The 23,975-nt window shown below is 40.0% G+C and overlaps 1 long non-coding RNA gene across 3 annotated transcripts in view; it reads right to left on the bottom strand.

The window, feature by feature from the left end:
- Window positions 1-23,975, bottom strand: part of LOC111097779 — a 115,120-nt gene that overhangs the window by 43,564 nt on the left and 47,581 nt on the right. For all 3 annotated transcript variants that reach the window (XR_005366137.1, XR_005366138.1, XR_005366136.1), the window contains exon 4: window positions 2,541-2,612. This is a non-coding gene — a long non-coding RNA (uncharacterized LOC111097779). The remainder of the gene's footprint in view (window positions 1-2,540; window positions 2,613-23,975) is intronic.

Genomic DNA, 23,975 nt, shown 5'->3' with positions numbered 1-23,975 from the left:
AGAGTCACATGCTCTACTGACTGTGCCAGCCAGGTGCCCCTTGATAATGGTAGGTAGTTATTAATTATATACATTTCCCGGCATACTGTTCATCGCATTCTAAAATTCAGTAAATGCCAATTTCCTTGTTTTCATCCATCCAAATTACTACAATTTGGACAAAGTACTTGATCATTTCTATTAATCATGGAATTACAAGCTCAGGGTTGGGAAGAATTTTAAAGATTTAGTCTCTGGCTCATGTCAGATATGTTCAAGATGCTTTCCAGAAAAAGAACATTAGCTTACAGAAGCATCAGAGGCCTCCAAACTTTCATCTTTGTGTATTGTTATTTTTATTTTATTGGTATAAAAATTCTACCTATGTTTATCACATTTGTATTTTTCCATTGTAAAAGATGGAGCCCTTGGGTTCAAGTAAAACACTTCAGACTTTTACAAGAAGGAAAGGTAGGGGGACAGCTGGGTGCTTGTTTCCTCCTTCTGTCCCTGGCATCTGCTCTTCTCTGTTCATTAGTTTCATTTTTCAACCTGGCTTCCCCCTGCCCAGTAAGAAACCTGGCCCCTGGGAGCAACCAGGCTTCCTTTGACAGTGACCACATGTCTTTATCAACTCCACATGCCCAGGAAAGGAGTCTTATTGGCCTGGCTTGGGTCAGTTATTCACTTCAAAACCCATCAACTGTGGCTAGGGAGTTGGCCACTGTAACCAGTGATCCCTGTCAGAGTCATTTATCTGAAGTGGAAGGAAAAGCATTAACCTAAAGGCAGGATGCTAAACAGAAGGGTTCTGGCCAACTTACCAAATGATAAGTTCTATTAACTCAAGTGATGAGAGGGGCTTGGTATGTTTCATATCTGGTTACTGTTCTTGTGTAAACCTCTTATGTGAAATGTTCATATCTTTGACCATTTGTCATCAAAATATATTTTTCCCTTATACATTTATGTCATAATGAAGCACCTGGGTGGCTCAATCAGATAAGCTCCAACTCTTGATTTTGGCTCAGTCATGACCTCAGGGTTGTGAGATTGAGCCCCATGTTGGGTTCCATGCTGGGCGTGGAGCCTGCTTAAGATTCTCTCTCCCTCTGCCCCTCCTCCTCAAAACAACAAACAAACAAACAAACAAACAAACAAATTTATGTCAGTTCCCTAAAGATTTTGGGAATGCAACTGTGCAACTACTAAAAAAATTTAGAATAGCATCAGGATTATTGAAGAACTACCATGTTTAAGGAGTTGCTCTTGGTGTTATGAAAAGTTTAGAGAGCTGCATTACTGCAGAGAATTTAGTTTCTAATGGGGTTGAATATATAAATAAAAAATGAAATAAGAAAGGCTGTACACTAGTTGCTCCTCAACTATGGAGACTATGTTCTTAAGAACTCTAAGGCAGAAGGCCTGTGGTTCAAGAACTTAAATCCCTATGGTAGAAATCATTTTGGGGGAAATGCTACTTGGAATAAACCTCTGAATGCCATTTAGTTCTCTTGTACTAAAATAAATAGGACTTTTATACACCTTACCTTCATAATCATGACTACTACATGGATATTCAACCCTTTATCATTTCATACTCAGTGGCAAGATATCTTTCAGGACCTTCTTTCCTATAGTTTCATTAAGATATTTGTAAATCATTCTGTAGGACTGTTAAAAAATACCCCTAGTGAGGGGTTGGTCCTCCTCTGAATGTTTGAGGTCTTATTTTATGACTTGGTGGTTTCTTCAGACACACTAGTATCTTTTCTATATTCCTTGCACACCAAGGGCTTCCTAACAAGTATCTATGGCTTTGCTTAAGGGCTTCTTCTGGCTGCAGAAGCAGATTTGGTCAGGGACAGGCTAGAAGTGCTGGAGATGCAACACCTTCAGGAGCAAAAGGAATCAATAGAAAAATTCACCGTTCTCACCTCTTGGGTGGGATGCCTCGAGGTGGGGCTTTACAGTGTGCCAGAGGTCTCTAGAGGGACTGGGTCCTAGCTGACTACAGCAGTTATGTGTTTATTAACTTTGCATTGACCTCCTAGGATGGCATCTAAACAAGCAGCTTGCCTTAAAATCCGTGTTTCAGGTTCTGCTTTTGGGGGGGAACTAAACTCGGGAGGAAGTTTGACTCCCAGCTTCTAGTCTCTGCCTCCTAAATATCTAGGTCCTCTCTATTTTCAACTTCCATTTCTCTCTTTCCCTAGTTACCCAGGGAAGGAGGGAGCTGCAATTTACCTATCCCAGGACTGAAATTCTACAGTTGCTGATAAAATATACATCTGTGTATATTAAATAAGAATTATGTCTAAGAGAATGTCACGGTTAGGGAGTTTAAAATGGTGGGTCAAAAAGGAAGTAGAAATATAACCTAAGCAATCACAGAAGGCTTCACAGAGAGGTCTAGTCCTATCACCCATTTTACAGATGGGGAAACTGAGATCCATATGGTGAAATGACTGACTCAGAGTCCTACAGCTTATAATTGGTGACCAACCCCTACTCCTCACCCCTCAGTCCCTTCTGTGCTCCACCCCATGCTGCCCACTCACCATTTGTTCAGAGGCAGTCTTGCCTCCTCCTTTGTCTTTTGTTGGCCTTGAAGTTTGCCATGGGGACAAAGCCTGGAAAAGGATGAGAACAAACAGCACATTCTCCTAAGCACTCTCCACAGTGCACAATATCAGCTGTCCCGGGAGGGTTTTGATATGGGTTGAAAATATTGTTTTGTCTTAAATCTTGGAAAAAATTCTAGTTGCATGGAATTTTTTTCTCCAGAATTAATCATGGGTAACATACGCTTTATCCTTGTTCTTTGATGAAGCAGAAAACAAAATAGCCATTGTAGGCACCCTTTGTTTACACCCAGGGACTAATGACGTTGTACACCCCTCCCACCGAGCAGCCCTCGGGTACTGGTCTCTCTGAAGAGTGCTGAATGCCCAGGCTGCTGACTAAGCCTGTCCCAACCCCAACTTTTGCCAAGGAGACAATTCCTCTGACTGTTTGTTCTTGAGCTTGGTCATATCAAATATTCTCAACAAGTTCTTCCAATTTCTGTTTTTAAAATAAAAATCAAAAGACCAGCACATTCCTTTTATGTTTGTGCAAATGAAGCAGAGGCAAGAAGCTGGTGAAACTCTAGCAAAAGCCTTTTGATATGTAACTTGAGCGATTGCCTACTGAAGTCCTAAAGTACAAATTAAACTATATTTATTATATATTATAAATATATTTGTTTCTGATTTCAAGATTGTATTTTGGGTCCTGTTATACGCTGTGGAATCAATATTCTAAGAATGAGTCTGTCTTTGTTAACCTCCAGTAATAGTGACTCAGGCATAATTGGGGATTCACTAAAATATAACTTTCTCTTCCCACACCATGCTTTGTTTCAAAGGGGGGGCATCATTCGTGCACTTAGTGTTCACTCTAGACAGTGCTATTCATCATGAAGTCATTTCAGGCAACCCAGCATCAGATGGAGGGATGCATTGACACTATACCACGCACATTACACTGTTTGGCTTTCATTTTCCACCTTGTTTCATGTTTGACTTGGATCTAATCAGGCATGTCTCATTACAGAAAACATTCTTTTTCCTCAAAGATTTTTAAGACCCGGACTGTGTGCTGCTGCAAGGCATAGTTGTAGGAGCTTCACAAAAGGTCCTCAGCCTGCCTCAGAATGTGGCTTGGATGTAGTATATATGTCCCCAACTAGAAAATAGATGCAACTTCTATTCCATTCCTCCTTCCCTAAAATTGCCCCTCACCACCCCTACCAGGGTCTCTGCTTCTCTTACAAGGGACTCACTGTAGAAAAAAAATGAGAGCCTCTAGAAAATGAGGAGTACTTAAGGAAAAAGAAGAAATTCTAGGAAGCAGGAACAGCTTGGGGGAGCTGTTTCCAGGAGCAAACATCCAGCCAGGGATGGGCCTTGTTTTTGGTAAGCACCTCCTTTGAAAACAAACATAACAAATATGTAAAAAGAAAGGGGGAAAACCTTCTAGAAAAAACACTGGGCTCATCTGTCATTTTCATCTTAATATGGTTTGGTTCAACCAGATTGCAATTCTTACAGACCAGCTGCACCAGGAAGATGGAATTTTGTTTGCTGGGGAAAGAAAAGTAGATAATTCTAGAGCATGGTGACCTTCTGGAAGAGGGACAGGTGTGCACTTGTGTGTGTGTGTGTGTGTGTGTGGGCACAGGACACCCTAAAAGAGGTATGAAAAGGAAATAAAAAAACACCCAAAGCAAACATCACTAATTCAACACGTGCCCTAAGAAAGGTGTTAATTCTCTGCCCTATGTTCCTTCTCCTTCATCTCTTTCTCCTTTCTCTCTTTCTCCATCTATGCTCTCCTTTCTCCTCCCATTTGAGTTTTTGGGTCTGTAGCCCTTGTTCCCAGAAATTTAAACCAATATTATTAGTATAAGAATTTAGCAGCATTATTCATTAAGTTGGCTTTTCTTTTTTTTATATGCTATAAACCTGTCACAGTAACTTATAATATTACTAATGGCCAATAATTAATAATTATAATTCTCCTCTGTCTCCTCCTCCTCGTCAGCTAAGCTTCTTTGGGTATCTTGTGTCAAGTTCCAAATTTTTGTACGCTGCAGTCCCCAGGCTGGACAACGAAAGAATTCAAGGAGAGGGGGAAACAGCCTGGGTGCAAGGGTGCTGGCTTTGGACATGCAGATCGGGTCCCGTACCTCAGGGTCAGGCCAAGAGGGTGAGTGGAGTCTGAGACCTAGTCTGTGCTCTGCTATCCAGGCTGACTATCTCGGCTGATAGCAGCATCTGCAGGGCAGATGGGGCATCTTTTCTCATTCGCACAGAGGTTGTGGGCTGGCCATGGCCCTGTGCCTAAGACGGACCTAACACTGATCACCAGAGCCAGTGACAGCATGCCCAGGAGACGCTACACCTTTTTTGGAGGAGTTCCAAAACCAACATTCGGGAGTGTCGAGGCCAAGTTGAAGAATAAGCATCTTGGGGAATGGTGGGGAGGAGATGCACAATCCAGCATTCAGGTTCAGCAGGATGCCTCCAGCTAAGCGGCTCCTTTCTTGCCTCCCTCTGGCAGCTTTCGTTACATTGCCTTCACCTCTGGTGTCTTCAAGGTATTCTGGTTTGTACCATTGATATCTCCCCTAAAAATTTTCAGAAATTCAGTTTGGTTGTAGGCTGAGTCCTACCGGAATTGAAGGAGCTCCTAGAATTTCCTCTTTATCTCCATCTCCCTCATTACTTCTCTTTAATGCCTACAGTCAAGCCTGGTCCTTTAACAAGTAATCAGATTTGCCAGATTCTTGATTTGACCTGAGAACAGTTTTAAGCAAAGCTTGTTAAAAAGTGAGTTACAGTGTAGCTTGTTCGTCTGGAGCCTATGGAGGACATTACAGCTGCCACAGCAGGACAAGCCGGCTTTGTTCATCCTGAACCACGGCAGTGTCTCATGCTCTTCCTTGCTCTCTGTTGAGCACTTCATCTTTATCTAATCTTTAACAAAGCGTAGTCTGTGCAGGCAGTGTGTGGTAAGCATAGTGAATCAGCCCATCCTTCTGGAATGTGGCAGTAGTGAACAGGGCCTAAATATTTATTTCAAATATAATCTATCCTGTAGCCCTCCACATCCAAGGATTTTCCAGTTTAAAATATCTATAGCCCTATAATTCATATGGCTTTTGCTGTAAGAGGTCATGCAAATGGACTCAAGCATCACAGTCCCTGCCAAGGGAAGAAACCATACAGCTGGCCCTTCTAGGGATAGCATAGAGACGGAAGGGGACTCTGCTTTGAGCGAGACTGCCGCCTAAGACGGTGCATATTGCTGGGCGTTCCACTGTGGTCTGGATGGCTATGAATGGAGGACAGAATGGAGTAGGTTGTCTATAGTAACAAATAGTTCCAAAGCCTCAGTGGCTCAGTATGCCAAAAGTTGATTGTTTGCTCATGCTAGATGTCCAGCTTGGGGAGGCAGGGGGATCCAAGCTGAGCAATTCCATCTCAATACATGTTTTTTATAATTTCCTCAGCAGGGAGAAGAAAATACAGTGAATCGTGCACTGGTTCTTAAAGTCTCTGACTGCAAGGGACACATGTCATTTCTGTTTCTATTTCATTGGTTAAAGTGAATATGTCCACAGCTAATTATAAAAAAGGAAAGGAAGTACATTCCTACCCCATATCCTAAGGAAGAGAATGGGAATACTTGAAACAACCCTAATGATGACTGTGGGGGGTCCAACTGAAAGGACTCTAGCATAACCTTTGTATTTTAGGAGCTCTCAACCAGATCAGTAAGAACTATTTCCATATTTATATGTCCAGCAGCTGCTCTTACATCTCAAGTGTCTTATTTCCAGAGGTAGTTCTTATAGGCAATTATCCAGAGAGAAAAGCAGTAAGTCCGAATTCTTTCCAAGCAGATTCACTAGATTTTCATCTTTAAAATAAAGAATTCCATAAAATACAGATACTCATTATTGAGAAATAGCTTAAGGGAGTGACTAATTCTCAGAAGCTTCAGAAATAAAACATGCCTGCAGTTCATGGACACTGACTGTCCAAAGAACCTACTCTTTCTAAGTACTATCCTTTCTTTCCACCTTTGAGTCACAGAATGGAAACAGAAAGAATCTGGCGACCATTATGTTCAACATGAACTTCTTCCCAAGACAGAGCATATTGGATCAGAGTGGACTTTTGACCAAAGCTGGGCCAGGGTTTCCTCTTTAAGAATTTGGATGTCAAACTAACAGAAACTATGAGGAAATAGTGGTTTGACTACTTGGTCTCAGTTGTCTGTTGAGTTTCTCAGGTCCCTTGTTAGAATGGAGCCATGTGACTAAATTCCGGCCAGTGGAAGAGGGACAGATATGACAAGCCACATTTAGGGTTGGCTGTGGGAAATATCCCTCACCTCCCTCCACTTTCTGTTTCGCCAACGCGGTGACCTTGGAGGCCACAAGATCAGTCGGCAGAGCTATAAGATGGAGGGGTGCTGTCTGTTGCATAGAGCACTGGGACATAGGTAAGGGAAAAGAATTACGGATTCGGATTTATTTTTTGCTTCAACAAATCCTAGACTCTCCTGGCTAATGTAGAACCAACAGAGGAGTGGCTTTGTTCTGCCAAGAATCTAAGAAAAGCTGATTTACGAAGAGGGAGACAAATGATGTACTTTGTATGTGGCAGAGTTGAGAAAAAGAGTCCCTGGTTCTAATTCCTGGTTCTAATCCCTTCTTAGGGGTAAATCGCACTTCTGTCCTTGGCTTCGGTCATGCCCTGATATCATTATTATAGTAAATGTCCTGTTTTTTTATTAAGCTTGTACCAGAGTTTCTGCCTTTTGCAACCAAAACAAAGCTATAACCTTATAATCTTTATAACTTTTAATACCTCTCATATCTCAGTGCTTCAGCTCATGCTTTACTCGTTATAGCATGAAAACAACTAACAAGTTAATAGATGTGATGCTGACTTAGGTTTTTAATTCCTTCATGCCAGGAATGCCAAGAACTACAGCAAGATCTTGTCCAGATGTAATTCCATAGTACAGTCAGTGCTTATACCACCATTCTAGAATTACAGATCTTGGTTACTTCTCCAAAATTCAAATGAAGGTGTATAATCTTTTCAGTTTTATTGGTTACAAATGACTGCTGACAAGTTACTCAACTTCTGTAATTGTAGTAAAATTCTAGAGCGATCAAGTAAGGGTTGCTTGTTCAAGAACAGCTAAGGAATTGATTGGCTCTTCAGAACCTCTGCCAATTTCCTTTTTGCGGGAGGGCTAAATAGTGGATACCTTTTATAGAAGGAAAGCCATCATCCTATGAAGAAAAACTCTCTCTGCCATGAATAAGCTGAATGCAATCACAGAAACTGCAGACAAAAGAGCTTTTGATGACAGCTATTGCTGATGCCTGGTGCCTTCAAAGGCATTCCAGGAAAGGTGAAGGAATGATTATGACTAACAATAACTCATGCTTCTTCCAGGATGTTACTCATTGTGCCAATGGATCACTTGAGAAATATGTCAGCGAGTCAGTTCATACTCAATTTGACCAAAAGATCCGGGTGCCTAAGCTCTTCACATTGAACTGAGTATACCCCAAATGGATACACTCTCTGGGACAAGTAAAGGCAGGAGAGCTTTGATTATAAAAAGCAGTTTGCAGTTTGCTCCTTTAGTAACCCCTTCCAGCATCCCCCCTCCTATGTCTGAGCAAAATGAAATTATCAAGGCTACTGAAGAAAATCTTGATCACACTCTCCAAAAAGATAAAGGACCCAGGGGAAGGAGAAAGGTGGAAATACCAGTAGAAAATCTAATAACTCACCAAACATTTAAAATAAAATGAACTTCTTAGTATTGCAACTTATATATGGGGATATATCAAAGGTCAGTTAAAATAATAATGGTTACAAACAAAAAGGATGTTGGGCCAGATGGTCTAAGGTCTTTTATTTGAAATTCCATGATGAAAGGACTTTGTGGATTTTTGTAGGTCAAGGACCAAATGTGGCCTCTGATTAAATTCATCCTATGATAATGGCATTGACATTCATTATTTTTTTTCTGTGTCATGCATTCAAAAGAGTTTATTAAAATATGCAACTGAAAGAAGAATGGAACCCAATACCCATGGACTCACCATCCAGCCTTGTCTAAGAATAAAATAATATTAATGATACTTCATACGCTCCTGAGCCAACCACAGCTGCATCTTCCTCCACTTATCCCCCTCAATGGCTACCAAGAGGTTACTACTAGTTCACAATCTTATGTTAATTGTTCTCATCTTTCTTTATGGTTTTACTACCTATGACTCTATGCCCATACAACATATTGTTTAGTTTTGAAACTTTGATAGAAGCATTAAGATTAGACTTAAACTATTAATTGAAAACTCAGGGATGGGGATCCCTGGGTGGCGCAGCGGTTTGGCACCTGCCTTTGGCCCAGGGCGCAATCTTGGAGACCGGGGATCCACATCCACATCGGGCTCCCGGTGCATGGAGCCTGCTTCTCCCTCTGCCTGTGTCTCTGTCTCTGTCTCTCTCTCTCTCTGTGACTATCATAAATAAATAAAAATTTTTAAAAAATTAAAAAAAAAAAAGAAAACTCAGGGATGAATACAACTTTATCCCCTGGTGTCAGCTCCCCTGAGAGTTTACAGGAGCCCTTTCTGGGGAAGTCAGTGAGCAAGGTTGGAAGGTAGTCGTAGCAAACACAAGGCTCTGCACAGTCAGGGCATGTGGCAAGGCTGCCAGGTGAGCCTGATACTGCATCAGGCAGATATATGGTCAAAGGATATAGGATGCCCTCTATTTTCTACCTTACCTCCAGCCCTCAGATACAGAGTTAAGCAGAAAGTTTGATGAGATGAAATGAGTGTCCTTATAGGGCATGGAAAAGAGAGCAGGAACTTTATCAACAAATGATCATAACAAAGATTAGAATCTAAGCAAGGCTCACTCAGGCATTGTCTTGAGGTTGGAGAAGAGGGTAAAATAACAGTGGAAACTTGGCTATGACAGCCACCAACATGTCGGTCTCCTGAGTCTCACATTTCTCTCTGGGACAGTTGCCTTCTGTACCTATTGATAGCTGTCCTGCAATCTGTCTTCACTCTTCTCATGGGGATTCCCTTTGCCTTCCTCCTGAATTGGATCACCTGTTTCTTTTTCTTAAAGATTTTTTAAAAATTTATTCATGAGAGACACACAGAGAGAGGCAGAGACACAGGCAGAGGGAGAAGCAGGCTCCCTGCAAATAGCCTGATGCAGGACTTGATCCCAGGACCCTGGGATCACAACCTGAGCCAAAGGCAGACACTTAACCATTGAGCCATCCAGGGGCCCCAAGATCACTGTTTCTAGTATCCTGGACTGAAATGCATAATATGTGGGGCCTAATTAAAAATGAAAATGCAGAGTCTCTTGTTAAAAAATAAGACTGAAAAAAAAAAAATTAAGACTGGGGCACCTGGGTGGCTCAGTGGTTGAGCATCTGCCTTTGGCTCAGGTCATGATCCCAGGGTTCTGGGATTGAGTCCTGCATCAGGTTCCCTATGGGGAGCCTGCTTCTCTCTCTGCCTATCTCTCTGTCTCTCTCTGTCTCTCATGAATGAATGAATGAATAGATAGATAGATGATAGATAGATAGATAGATAGATAGATAGATAGATAGATAGATGTTAAGAATTTCCAGATGGTGACAGCAGAGTATCCAAGTATGGGACTCTTCTATATGTGGGACCTGTGCAACAGCATAGGTTGATGCCAGCCTTACCTATATGCTATGTTTTCCTCTTTCTTAATTTACTCTCTTATTCTAGGAGGGCACATTCCCCAGTGGTCTTTTTTGAGAAAGAATGTATGCAACACAAGCTTTTTAAAATTTTTTAATGATTTTATTTATTTATTTGAGAGAGAGAGAGAGAGCATGAGTGATGGGGGAAGGGACAGAGGGAGAGGGAGAAGCAGATTTCCCACTGAGCAGGGAGCCTGATGCAGGGCTCAATCCCAGGACCCCAGGATCATGACATGAGCTAGATGCTTAACTGACTGAGCCACCCAGGCACCCTGAAATAAGTTTTTGAGACTTGGATGTCTGAAAATGTCTTTGCTCTCTCATCATACTTGAATGTAAGCCACTTTATTATACAACATTGTATTCTGAATGCTGCTCCCTGGAGTTGTGTAATACAGTTGCTCTGCTTGTTGATGGGTTGGCTGGGTATAAAATTCTAAATTGGAAACAATTTTCCTTCAGAACTTTAAAGGTATTTCTCCCCTGTCTTATAGTGTCACTCTGGAGAGGTCTGAATTTATTTAGGTTCTTAATTCCCTTTATATTACCTGTTCATTCCTTTCTAGAAGTGTATATACATTCTCTTTGCCCCAGAGTTCTGAAATTTTGCGAGTGTGCCATTGTGAGGTTCTATTTTCATTCATTGTGCCTAGAACTCTCTAGGCCCTTTTGATCTGACAACTCAAGTTCTTCAGTTGGGAGAAATTTTCTTAAATTATTTCATTGGTAACTTTCTATGCTCCACTTAGCTGTTCTCTCTTTCTGGAGCTTTTATTATTTGGATGGTCAGCCTTCTAGAACAGAACTCTCTCTCTTTCTCTTTCTTACTCTTTCCTCTTTGTCTATACTCTGTTCTACTCTCTAAGAAAATCCTTACTCTTACTTTCTGGCCATTCTTTTCTTTTTTTTTTTAATTTCATGATTATGTCTTTAACTTCTAAGAGCTCTTTTGTTCTCTAAATTTCTCTCTTAAAATGTCCTATTCTTGTTTCATATATGTGGTCCTCCCTTATCTGAGGATATAAGGATTTCTTGTTTGTTTTCTCCTCCCTCAGAGTTGCTGTTGCTCCACATTTTTTTTATCTCTATCTTTTTTGTTGGGGATTGTACTCAGATATCTGATAATCCTTATTTTAATCAGCTCTTAATTAATAACGAGGAACTAAAAAACTGCTTAAAACACTGAGCAAAGTGACAGACTTATTGACTTTGAACTTCATTCTAAGGTGACCTAGGTGAGCTGTTTCAATATTCAATACTGAAGTCAATCTTTTTACATTTTCTTCTTGTTCTATTCAGATTCTCAGAACAGACTATTCGAGTTTCCTCCCTGGTAGATGAGAATCTGGCTGAGACACAAGAGAGAAAAGAGGTCTGGAGAGTCAGAATGTATGAGCTCATTTCCCCCGCCCCAGTAAGAAGCCCTGCTCTCAACTGTGCTTGGCATCCTTCAGTCTCAGAGCATATTACTCTCTACAGAGACAAAACCTCCAGATTTCCATCATCATGGGGGAAGGACAGTATCAGGTACCATAAAGACGAAAAAGGCAGTTAGGAATGCAATTGTTTCTCAAGTAACTTTTTCTCCCTTGAGGTCTACCTCTTACCTTGTCCTAGGCATACCTGATGCTGCCAATTCCTGAGCTCCTGAAGATTCTACAATTTGAAGCCAACTTTCTTGGGGCTGTTGTTAAATCAATTACTACTTTCCCATGTACTTTCCAGCTTCCAGAATTTCATTGCCCTTACCATCTCTCCTATTTTCCCTGTACTTGTATGTTTATATCTTTGGTAAAGTATCTCTTCAATGTAGCTATATGGTCCTTCAGGAGGAAATGAAATTAGATGCATGCATTCAATTTACCATTTAAACTCAGAACCCCATCTTCCTTTTTTTTTTTTTTCAGGTTTGTTTGTTTTTTTAAAGTAAGCTCCAAAGCCCAACATGGGGCTTGAACTCATGAACCTGAGATCAAGAGTCACATGCTTTACCAACTGAGCCAGCCAGGCACCCCATAATCCCACTTTCTTTGAACAGCCTTTTTAGAACTTACTGTACTTTGTTTTTATTATTCAAATGTATTGATGATGGAGTTGGTATACTGACATGGCAGTGACAGCTAACCTCCAAATCCCAGGCATGGCTTTGGCTGGTGACTAAATGTGGGAAACGTTGATGGGATTACCTGACCAACACTCCTTCCTCTTCTCTGGCAGCTCCTTGGGAGCTGACATGTTCTTACATGATCTCACATGCAGATTAGAGTTGATTGGCTTAGGAAAATCCATTACCTAAGCTAGACCAATAACTCACTTCTCTGGGATTCTTGGATATCAGCCAGAGGAAACCATACTTTGTGGAAAACTCTAAAATGTAAATTTCTCCCCTCCTGCCACCCAAATTTTGTTGCTGGGTCAAGCTTACCTACACCATTCTTTCTTCTCTCTTAGAACTGGAGCTCGAAGAAGAGCCCAGAATAGTGGGGGGCCATTGGGAGTTCAGAGCTTTCATCTTCTATAATGCTGATGATTTAGGAGATAGTACACCTTCTCCCCCCACAAAGAAAGTGAGGTTTAAAAGCATTTTAGTATTAAAATGCAAATTTCACCAGTAACTAAAATTTTCCCTTCAGGAAACTCCTAGTGCAGTAAAAAAGATACTGACTTTGGACCCAAAGAGTTTTAAGATCGATATTCAAATGCAGTGACTTTGGGCAATTTATTTGATCTCTTTTCCCTCAGTTTCTTCATATGTGTAATGGGATTAAAAGCATAGAGATTTTAAAAGACATGGTTTAAAAGGTGGCTGGCCTGTAGTTAAGCTCTGTAAATGTACAGTCTTCCCCATTTTCCTCATCTGTCAGCATGGAGCAAGTAGAGCTTGTTCTATACAGCAAATATTCCCAAGTGTTAAAGGAGGACACATCAGCAAAAATGTGATCTACCTGAAGCCTGGGGACCTCTGGGAAGGCTATTTCTTACAGCTTTTTGAAAAGGAAAAAGTAACTGAGGGGCTCTTGGCTGGCTCATTTGGTAGACCATGGGACTCTTGATCTTGGGGTTGTAAATTCAAGCCCTATATGGTGCTACACTTAAAAATAAAATATTAAGGGGATCCCCGGGTGGCTCAGTGGTTTAGCGCCTGCCTTTGGCCCAGGGCGTGATCCTGGAGTCCTGGGATCGAGTCCCTCATTGGGCTCCCTGCATGGAGCCTGCTTCTCCTTCTGCCTGTATTTCTGCTTCTCTCTCTGTGTGTGTCTCTTATGAATAAATAAATAAAATCTTAAATAAAAAATAAAATAAATAAAATAAAATATTAAAAACAAAAAGGAACTGAGAATCCCCCATATTTGTCAGGCATGGTGGAGGGAAGTTTAACTTAGACTTTTTTTTTTTTTTACCTGCTTGTTTATTTCAACCATGAAGTTCCTGACCCAAATGCATTTGATATATAACACATACATGATACCACTATTATCTTGGTAACATTTTTTGAGTCTCTGATCCCTTTGACACTTTTCCCAGAAAAACATGTGTGTATTCGTACTCACACAACTACACTCTGCAGGTGTTTGTCCATCTCCTAAGCCAAGGACACCCTGTTAATAAATACTGACCTACAGAGCACTTTGATTGCATGGCACTCTTCCTCTGCACTCCACACCACGTGCTGCCAAGCAAGGAGACTGGCAAGCCCCACCGGACACCTGCGGTTGAAGTTGTGGTGGGGATGGAGCTGGGAGTGGGAATGGGTTGGCGTCAAGGAAGCACGCCTTCCGGCTGTTCCAATGTCCCCACAGAGCAAGTAGTAGTGGGGTGAGTCACACAGCAGTAGCGGGGGGGGGGGGGGGGGGGGGGGGGGGGGGGGGGGGGGGGGGGGGGGCGCACCGGGTGTGGGTGGTGCCCTGGAGCATGGAGCCTCCCCCTGCCCAGTGTCCTGGCCAAAGGGAGAGACAGCCAGATGAAAAGTGGAGGGAACCTTACTTTCAGGAAAACTGCCAGAAGTTGGCAAGCTTACCACCCCATCTCAGGGACAAGATTTTTCACCAGAACCTGAATGATTTCCTCCCTCCTCTGTGAGAAGCATCTTGCCACATCTAGCAGAGGGGCATCTAGGACCAGGCAGGGACAGAAAAATAGCTGAGAACCCCCAGATTTGTCAGACATGGTGGAAGGAGTTTTAACACGGACTTTATCTCAACCACAAAGTCCTGATCCCAATGTATTTTAAATAGAACCCACACATAACACCAATATTAAGTCATCGTCTTTGAGTCATTGATTTCTTCAACACTTGCTCCATGGTGGGCAGGACCTACAGAGCCAGGGGACCTTGAGCGGTGGGTGGAACCAGCCTCACCAAGCACTGGAATTACCTTCAAAGACTGCCAGAGAGCAGCAGGGCTGGATGGATTTGGAGGTCCAGGCCAGCAACTCTGAAGCCTTTGGTGGTATGTCTGAGGTCCACACTCCAGCCAGAGTCAGGGCTGAGCTGGTTGGCCTCCTGGAGCTGGGAGTGAGGAGGGGCATGCTCCACTACCTATGGGGTGGGGGGATTGAGAAGCAGTGCTTGTCATCCCTCTGCATGACCCCGATCCCCAGATCTAAAAGGAGAATGCAGACCAGCTATTAATTCTAAAAGCAATTCAACGTACAAGGGCCTAAAACAGACACCTCAGGCTACCTGCACTAATAAATAGCAACTCACCCCTAAGTCCTTTGAGGGGTACAAAGTGGAATATTTAAAAACAAGATGAAAGATCAAAGTCATCCTTGGTTCTTAGAGTTACCTTCCTTCATTTTACCTTTGCATCCACAGAAATGGGTGTTTTTATCTCTCTTCTTGCAAATGAAGAAACTGGCTCTGAGGTTGGTCAAGGTCACATGGTTAATAAGTGACAGAATCAAGGTCTGAACTAGGTCTGAGCCCACACTGGTGCCCATAGCACTGCATTCCCACCTGTGAGGTGGGGCAGATGGATCTCCATCAGGCTGAGCAAAAAGAAGCCCCTCTCTCAATGGATAAAGCTGCCACTGCCTAGGGACCTGGGAAAACTGCTGCCTTCCCTTCTTTTCTGAACACAAGGGCATCTTTGCTATGAACTGCTTATGAAATGGCTTGTTGAACTTAAGATAGCAGCCTGTGAAACTCGACTTTTTTTTTTCTTTTTCTTTGAGTCTAAGTGGACCTAGGATATTCCTAAATGGCCCATGTTCAGACCAAGTGACCCAACCAGACATAACTGACACATGGCACACAGTCCCTTCCAATAAGTGCATCCTTTCATATTGGCGTGGCCATTTAACCATCAATCGTCCAACCTCTCTACAGGTATTTGGTGAGTAGCTCTGCCTCTGTCCACACTTACCTACTTTCTTCCTCTGCCAGTTATTTTTTTCAAACATGGTTCAGATCCAGTTACTCCTTTGTTTAAAAATCTCCATGACCTCCCACCCATCTACACAGATAAAGACACGACTCATCACAAGAGGCTCCTTCCTATCCTTGCAGCTCTTAAATCTGGAGACAAAGTGAAATCCCAAAGTAGAGCCATGTGTTCTCCAGCTAGAGCTGCAAGCATAGTGATTCTTGACCTCAAATCATACATGAGAATCATCAGCGTATAAAGTGCAAATAATAAATAAAATCCTTCATTCAGCCCACACCAACCCTACAGAGTTTGGTACTCAGAGAAATGCGGGTTACTCAGAGGGGCTCAGGGTTTTCTTTCTTTTATAACCTACTCCTATCTCTTTTGAAAAACAGGCCGGGGAAGGTTTAGAAAACAGATAACTGGAAATAGAAAAAGCATGATCAAAGGAAAAGGGAAATCCAAATATTCTAGGTCTTTAGGTCTTTATGCTTCAGAATTGACCCTGGTAGGCAGAGCAAAAAAGGCAAACAATGTATATTATTTGAATTTTGTTGATAGAAAAAAGGAAACTTGCCATTTCTTGACAAAAGCAAAATATTTTGTTACTATTATCTTTCTCCATTGCTTATTTATAGAATTAGTGCATGTCTCTTGTAAAAAACTCAAGTAACGCAAAAACGTCTATACAATAAAAAGTATATGCCCCCTTACCCATTCCTCCAATCTCCTTCTCCAGAAGTTAAACTGTAAGCCCTGAGACTAGTCATTTATTTCTAGCCCTGAGACTAATCATTTGTTCTTTTGGTTTTGGGTTTTTTTGTTTTTGTGTGGGTTTTTTATGTTCTGGTTTGTTTGGGGGTTTTTTGTTTTGTTTTGTTTTGTTTGCCATTAGAACTACACAGCTTTCATAGAATGTGGATTTTGCTTGCTTGTTTAATATATATATATACATATATATCAAATTAACTATGTTCTTTTGTAACTTGCATTTTCACGTCACAGTGTACCAGGGCCATCCTCTCTACCTCTATCTCTGTCTCTATCTCTAACTCTAATTCTTTCATTTTAGTGACTATAATATTCCATTATATGGAGATAGTATAATTTATTTAACTATTCCCTTATTTAAATTATTTCTTATTTTATGGTCTTATAATGAGTATCCTTGTATGTACACTTCTGTACAGATATGAATATTTCCATAGGAACTAGTTCTAGAAGTGGAACTGAGGAATCATATGGCTCATACATTTAAAATTTTGATGATTTGTCTTCAAAAAGACTGCATCAATTTACAGTCTCACCAACAGGGTTAGAAAGCGCCCATTTCCCCATTCACTTGCCAACACTAGATTTTATTGACCTTTTTTCATTTTCTGGCACAAACTGCTAAATGGAATTTTTCTTGGCAAGGTCAGTGTATTTTAAACTAGAAAGGAGACCAATGAGATGGTCTCATTTCTCTCGTTCTGGGGTGGTGGTTTTCAGGCTGTGCTCTGTAGAGCCCCAGGAATTCTCAGGGCCTGGCAGTGGGGAATGCAAACTTCCACCCTCTTAACCAGGCAACTGAGGTTTTTATCTGTTTCACATTTTGTGCTTTGGGGTGAGATTGTATTTAAAGATAAGATTCTATTGCTGTAAACAAGTTTGCAAACCACAGACCTGGGCCTTGTTCCTTACTGAACCATTCATAACTTGAAGAGGAATTGAAAATGTATTCCTTCAAGGCAAAGAAGAAGGGATATTAAACAGTGAATGTCCAGATGTAGCGAAAATATGTTCGTTTACGCATGATGTATGTGTGCACACATGTGTCTGCTAATGGCCTTGTTTGTGCTCGACCTCACCCTATAATTCCCAATTGCTATATTACAACCAATCCTAAAACACCATTTCTTTCAAGATTTGGATTAAATCTAATACCCTTCTCTAACTACCCACACCCCTTGCAAAAGACACACACACATACTGAGGGTTCCTTTCCTGTGCAACTTGGGCAAGTTTCCATGGCCTGCGATCCTCTAAGACTCCTGGAGCTCCTCTGTGCCTTAAGTTCTTATGGTCTCCTCTGCCTCCTACTTCTCCGTTGCTATCTTTGAGATCCATCATGTAAAACTTTAGGTCATTCTTTGGTAGATACACACATGCACACACACACTCACAAGAAGTACCAACAACTTACTCCACCACACAGAGAATTCCCAAGAGGAGTCCAATTTACTATTGACAGCATATTGGAAAAGTCAGAGAAAGAGAAGTTTGAGTTGCAAGAATAAAAACAATTTCAAAATGGCAATGGTGGGCAGCCCGGGTGGCTCAGCGGTTTAGCGCTGCCTTCACCCCAGGGTGTGATCCTGGAGACCTGGAATTGAGTCCCACGTCAGGCTTCCTGCATGGAGCCTGCTTCTCCCTCTGCATGTGTCTCTGACTCTCTCTCTCTCTCTCTCTCTCTCTGTCTCTCATGAGTAAATTAATAAAATCTTAAAAAAAAAATGGCAATGGTGAGAATCGTGTGGCTTTTTGTGGACTAATACCAGCTCTTCTTTAGCTCATTGGTCCCTCCCTTCACTCTTTCCATTCTTTATTTTCGCCCAATACCCCCTGGATTGAACTAAGGTCGATCAAAATAATTTCCTCTATTAAGCACTGCAGTTCAAGTCTTCCCAGCTTTTACACCCCACCTCACATGGCCAACCTCTTCAGATTGTTTATTTTCCTAGAGGGACTTTCCTTTCTGGAGAGTCAATCCTTTCTAGGAGGTGGTTTTCTTATTTAAAAAAAAAAAAAAAAAAAAAGCAATAGGAATATTGTTTTTCTTCTTCTATATCCCTGCTATTTGTTCTTTACTGTTATTGTATTTCTTTTGTCCTCTTATCATCTTATATATCTAGACCTTCTAACCAACCGGTAAGCAGTCCAAGGACAAGAATTTCTCCTTTTTGTAGCTTTTTAAGTGCCCAGTCTCTGGCATATACCTCACAAATGCATAATGAATAAAGCAACACTAATGTACAATTGAAAGAAGAGTAAATGATAAATGAAAGTAAGAAGACCCTTAGATATTTTGTAAGATGTGGTAGACATCTTCTCATAAATGCTGCAAAATCAGCAATTCTTAGAGGTTTAGTTCAAACATTCAGACATATTTTCAACTTATATTTATCTCTTAGGCGATCCATAATGTAAGGTTATTCTACTCAAAATATTCACTATTTCACATTTCTTTTTTATGTTGGCCTTTACTCTTTTAAAGTTTCTTTCCTATTTTTCCTATGAGCTAGATATTATTTTTGTTTATTTCCTTCCCACCTGGCCAGATGGGAGGGAAGCAGAGATGATTATCAATTCAATATCTCCTCTTGCTGGGATCCAAAGAATAAAAACTACTTTATAAAGTGGCATGCTATGTAAACCAAGGCTTAAAACATCCTTTAGTGAACAATTGTAAAATATCACTTGAAATTCCTACAGGATCTTCAGCCTGCTATGTTTAATTCCTAAATCTCCTGTTATTAAAAGAAGTCTGTTTGCTCTTTTACCTACACTCACATTATACAATTTTTTTTTCATCAAAATTGGCTTAGTTTGGAGTAAGGAATCAGGAACATATGACAAGTTAGAATTTCTGATATTTGACCCTTTGCTATAAATTTAAGCCCATGAATAACTCAGAAACCAGGCTCAAACCCTTCCATTTCTATATATATATACATAGAAAATAAAATAAATTTTATTGGATAATAAAACTGGATAACCAACAAGAGGTGGATACCTTCCAAGAAACATGACCTACCGAGACTGAATCAAGAAGAAACAGCAAATCTAAACAAATGAATAAGCAAGAATATTGAATTCATAAATAAAATTTTTATTTTCCACAGAAAATAGAGATTCTTGTTTTACTCTGTTTGTTTATATGACAGAATTTTTGCCAAAACATTCAATTGAAAAGAATTTCTCCCAACCATACGCTGCCTACAAAGGATTCACTTCAGATTTAAGGACACACATATGCTCAAAGTGAAGGAATGGAAAAGATAGTCCATGTAAGTGGATATCAAAAGAAAGCAGGGAGAACTATACTGATATCACACAAAAGAGACTTTAAGCCAAAATGGTAACAGGAGACCAAAAAAGATCATTATGTTATGATAAAGGGGTCAATTCATCAAGAAGATTGAACAAATGTAAATATATACACACCCAACATTGGAGCACCTGAACATATTAAGCAAGTAATAACAGATCTGAAGAGAGAAACTGACGACATGGTAATAGTAAAGGACTACCCCACTTTCAGCAATAGATGGATCATCCAGACAAAAGCAACAAGGAAACATTGGACTTGAATCATACATTAGACCAAATAGGCCTAACAGACACTTATAGAACATTCCGTCCAACAGCAGCAGAGTACACATTCTTCTCAAGTGCACATGGAACATTCTCCAGGATAAATTATATGTTAGGCCACAAAACAAGTCTTGGCAAATTTAAGAAGATTGAAACTCTACCAAGTATCTTTTCCAACCACAATGGTATGAAACTAGAAATAAACAAGGAAAAGAAAGCTGGAACATTTACAAGCATGTGGAAACTAAATAACCACTCCTGAACAACCAATAGATCAAAGAAGAAATCAAAAGAGAAATAAAGAAAAATCTCCAAACAAATGAAAATGGAAATACAACACTTGAGAACCTGTGGATGCTGCAATACAACACTTGAGAACCTGTGGATGCTGCAAAAGCATTTCTGGGAAGGAATTTTATAGTGATAAATGAATCTATTAGGAAAATAAAAAGATATCAAATAAACAACCTAACTTTACAGAAGAAAGAAGAAAAAAACTAAGCCCAAATTTAGCAGGAGGAAGGAAATGATAAAGATCAGACAGAGATAAATGAAATAGAGATCAGAAAAACAATAGAAAAGATCAATGAAACTAAGAGCTGTGTTTTTGAGAAGATAAACAAAAGTAACGAACCTTTAACTAGACTAAGAAATAAAAAAGTTTCAAATAAATAAAATTAGAAATGAAAGAGGAGACATTAAAACTAATACCAAAGAAATACATAGGATCATAAAAGACCACTATGAACAATTATATGACAACAAATTGGATAACCTACAAGAAGCAGATACATTCCTAGAAATAAGCAACCTACCAAGACTGAGTCAGAAAGAAATAGAACATCTGAAGAAATGAATAATGAGTAGGGATATTGAATACATAATCAAAAACCTCCCAACACAGAAAAGGACCAGATGGTTTCACTGGTAAATTCTACCGAACATTTAAAGAAGAATTAACACCAATCCTTCTCAAATTCTTCCCAAAAAAATTGGAGAGAAGGGAATACTTCCAAACTAATTTTACAAGGCCAGCATTACTATGATACCAAAGCCACATAAGGGCACTACAAGAAAAGTGTACACTAAAATATCTGATGAATATAGATGCAAAAATTCTCAACAAAATATTAGCAAACTGAATTTAACAACATATTAAAAAAAATCATATACCATTACCAAGTGGGATTTATCCTGGGAGGCAAGAATGGTTCAATGTACACAAATCACTAAACATAACACACTACATTAACAGAATGAAGTATAAAAATTATATGATCATCTCAAAAGATGCAGAAAAAGCATCTGACAAAATAAATATCCTCCATAATAAACTTTCAAAAAATTGGGCATAGAAAGGAACACACCCCAACATACCGCCCGAGGTAATCTATAGATTCAATGCAATATATATCAAGATGCAAGTGACATTTTTCATAGAATTAGAAAAAAAAAACAATTCTAATATTTCCATGGAACCACAAAAGACCCCAAATAACCAAAGCAATACTGAGAAAGAACAAAACAGAAGACATCAAACTTCTTGATTTAAAACTATTCAACAAGATACAGTAATTAAAACAGTTTGGTAATAGTTTAAAAATAGACACAACATGTAGACTGAGGGAACAGAATAGCCCAGAAATAACCCCCTACATATCTGGTTAACTAATATTTGACAAGGGAGTCAAGAACATTCAGTGGGGAAAGAGTATTCTCTTCAACAAATACTGTTGCAAAAACTAGATAACCACATGAGGAAAAATGAAATTGGACCTTGATTTTACACTGCTCACAAAAATGAACTTGCAATATATTAAAAACTTAACCATAAAACCTGATACCATAAAACTCCTAGAAGAAAACATAGGGAAGAAACTCCCTGACATTGGTCTTGGCAATGATTTTCTGTATATGACACCAAAGATCAAGCAACTTACTGAATATAAGGAAATATTTGCAAACCATAGATCAGATAAAGGGTTAATATCTTTATGTACTTAAAATACATAAAGAACATGTACAATTTAACAACAAAAACAAACAAACAAGCAATCTGATTAAAAATGGCAGAGGAGGGGTGTCTGGGTGGCTCAGCAGTTGAGCGTCTGCCTTTGGCTCAGGTTGTGATCCTGGGGTCCTACAGGGAGCCTGCTTTTCTCTCTGGCTATGTCTCTGCCTCTCTCTCTGTATCCCTCACGAATAAATAAGTAAAATCTTTTAAAAAATTAAAAATAGGGATCCCTGGGTGGCGCAGCAGTTTGGCACCTGCCTTTGGCCCAGGGTGCGATCCTGGAGACCCGGGATCGAATCCCACGTCGGGCTTCCGGTGCATGGAGCCTGCTTCTCCTTCAGCCTATGTCTCTGCCTCTCTCTCTCTCTGTGACTATCATAAATAAATAAAAACAAATTAAAAATAAAATAAAATTAAATTAAAAATAAAAAGGGGCAGAGGGGAAAAAGTGAGCAGAGGATCTGAATAGACATTTTTCCAAAAAAGACATGCAGATGGCCAACATTACATGAAAGGATGTTCAACATCACTAATCATCAGGGAAATACAAATCAAAACCACAATGGAATATCACCTCATACTTGCTAGAAGAGCTATTATCAAGAAATCAAGAGATAATAAGTATCAGCAAAGATGTAGAGAAAAAAGAACCCTTGTGTACTATTAGTGGAAATATAAATCAGTGCACCCACAATGGAAAACAACATGGAGATTCCTCAAAAAATTAAAAATAGAACTACCATATTCCATTTCTGGGTATGTATCCAAAGGAAATGAAACAGGTTATTGAAAAGATATCTGCACTCCCATGTTAATTGCAGCATTATTCACAATAGCCAAGACATGCAAACAACCTAGGTGTCCATCAACAGACCAATGGATAAAGAAGATGCAGTGGGCACACACACACACACCCACACACGTACACACTGGAATATTATTCTACTATGAAAAAGAAAGAACTTCTGCCATTACGGATTTAAGGGCATTATGCTAAGTAAGATAAGTCAGTCAGAGAATCACACATATGTGGAATCTAAAAAAAGCTGAACTTTTATAAAAACAGAGTAGAATGGTGGTTACCAGGAGCTGGGGATGGGGGAACTGGGGAGCTGTTGTTTACAAGTTTGCAACTAGTAAATAAATAAGTTCTGGGGATCTAATGCACATCATAGTGATTATAGGCAATAGTACCATATTATGAACTTGACAGTTGCTAAGAGAATGGATCTCAATTGTTCTCACCACACACAAAAAAAGGAATTATAATTATGTAAAGTGATGGAGGTGTTAACTAATGCTATGGTAATAATCACACTGTAGCATAGAATTTATCAATGTCATATATAATGTACACCTTAAGCTTACACAGTGTTATAGGTTAACTGCATCTCAATTTAAAATATAAAGTTCCTGGGGATCCCTGGGTGGCGCAGCGGTTTAGCGCCTGCCTTTGGCCCAGGGCGCGATCCTGGAGACCCGGGATCGAATCCCACGTCGGGCTCCCGGTGCATGGAGCCTGCTTCTCCCTCTGCCTGTGTCTCTGCCTCTCTCTCTCTCTCTCTCTCTCTCTCTCACTGTGTGCCTATCATAAATAAATTAAATTAAAAAATAAAAAATAAAAAATAAAGTTCCTATAATTCAGCAAACTTATTTGATACCACGTAAATAACAGAGAATGATCATAACCAGATGTTTTACAGCTAAAATACTATCCAGTCACTTCTAAATCTAGTGAGAAAGGTTGGCCTGCTTACTTGCTGACATTCAGCTCTTATCTGCTATCATTTCAGCTGTCCAGCCACATCAATTACAGTAGAAAAAAAGTTTTATAAACCAAAAACAACACACAAAAGAAAAGGCATGCTCATAAACAAGATATGTGGGCAAAATGAATTATTTCATTTTAA

This window comes from Canis lupus, chromosome 10 (genome assembly GCF_011100685.1).
Source record: "Canis lupus familiaris isolate Mischka breed German Shepherd chromosome 10, alternate assembly UU_Cfam_GSD_1.0, whole genome shotgun sequence".
In the NCBI taxonomy this organism is placed as follows: domain Eukaryota; kingdom Metazoa; phylum Chordata; class Mammalia; order Carnivora; family Canidae; genus Canis; species Canis lupus.
This window is presented reverse-complemented; position numbering and strand designations above follow the sequence as displayed.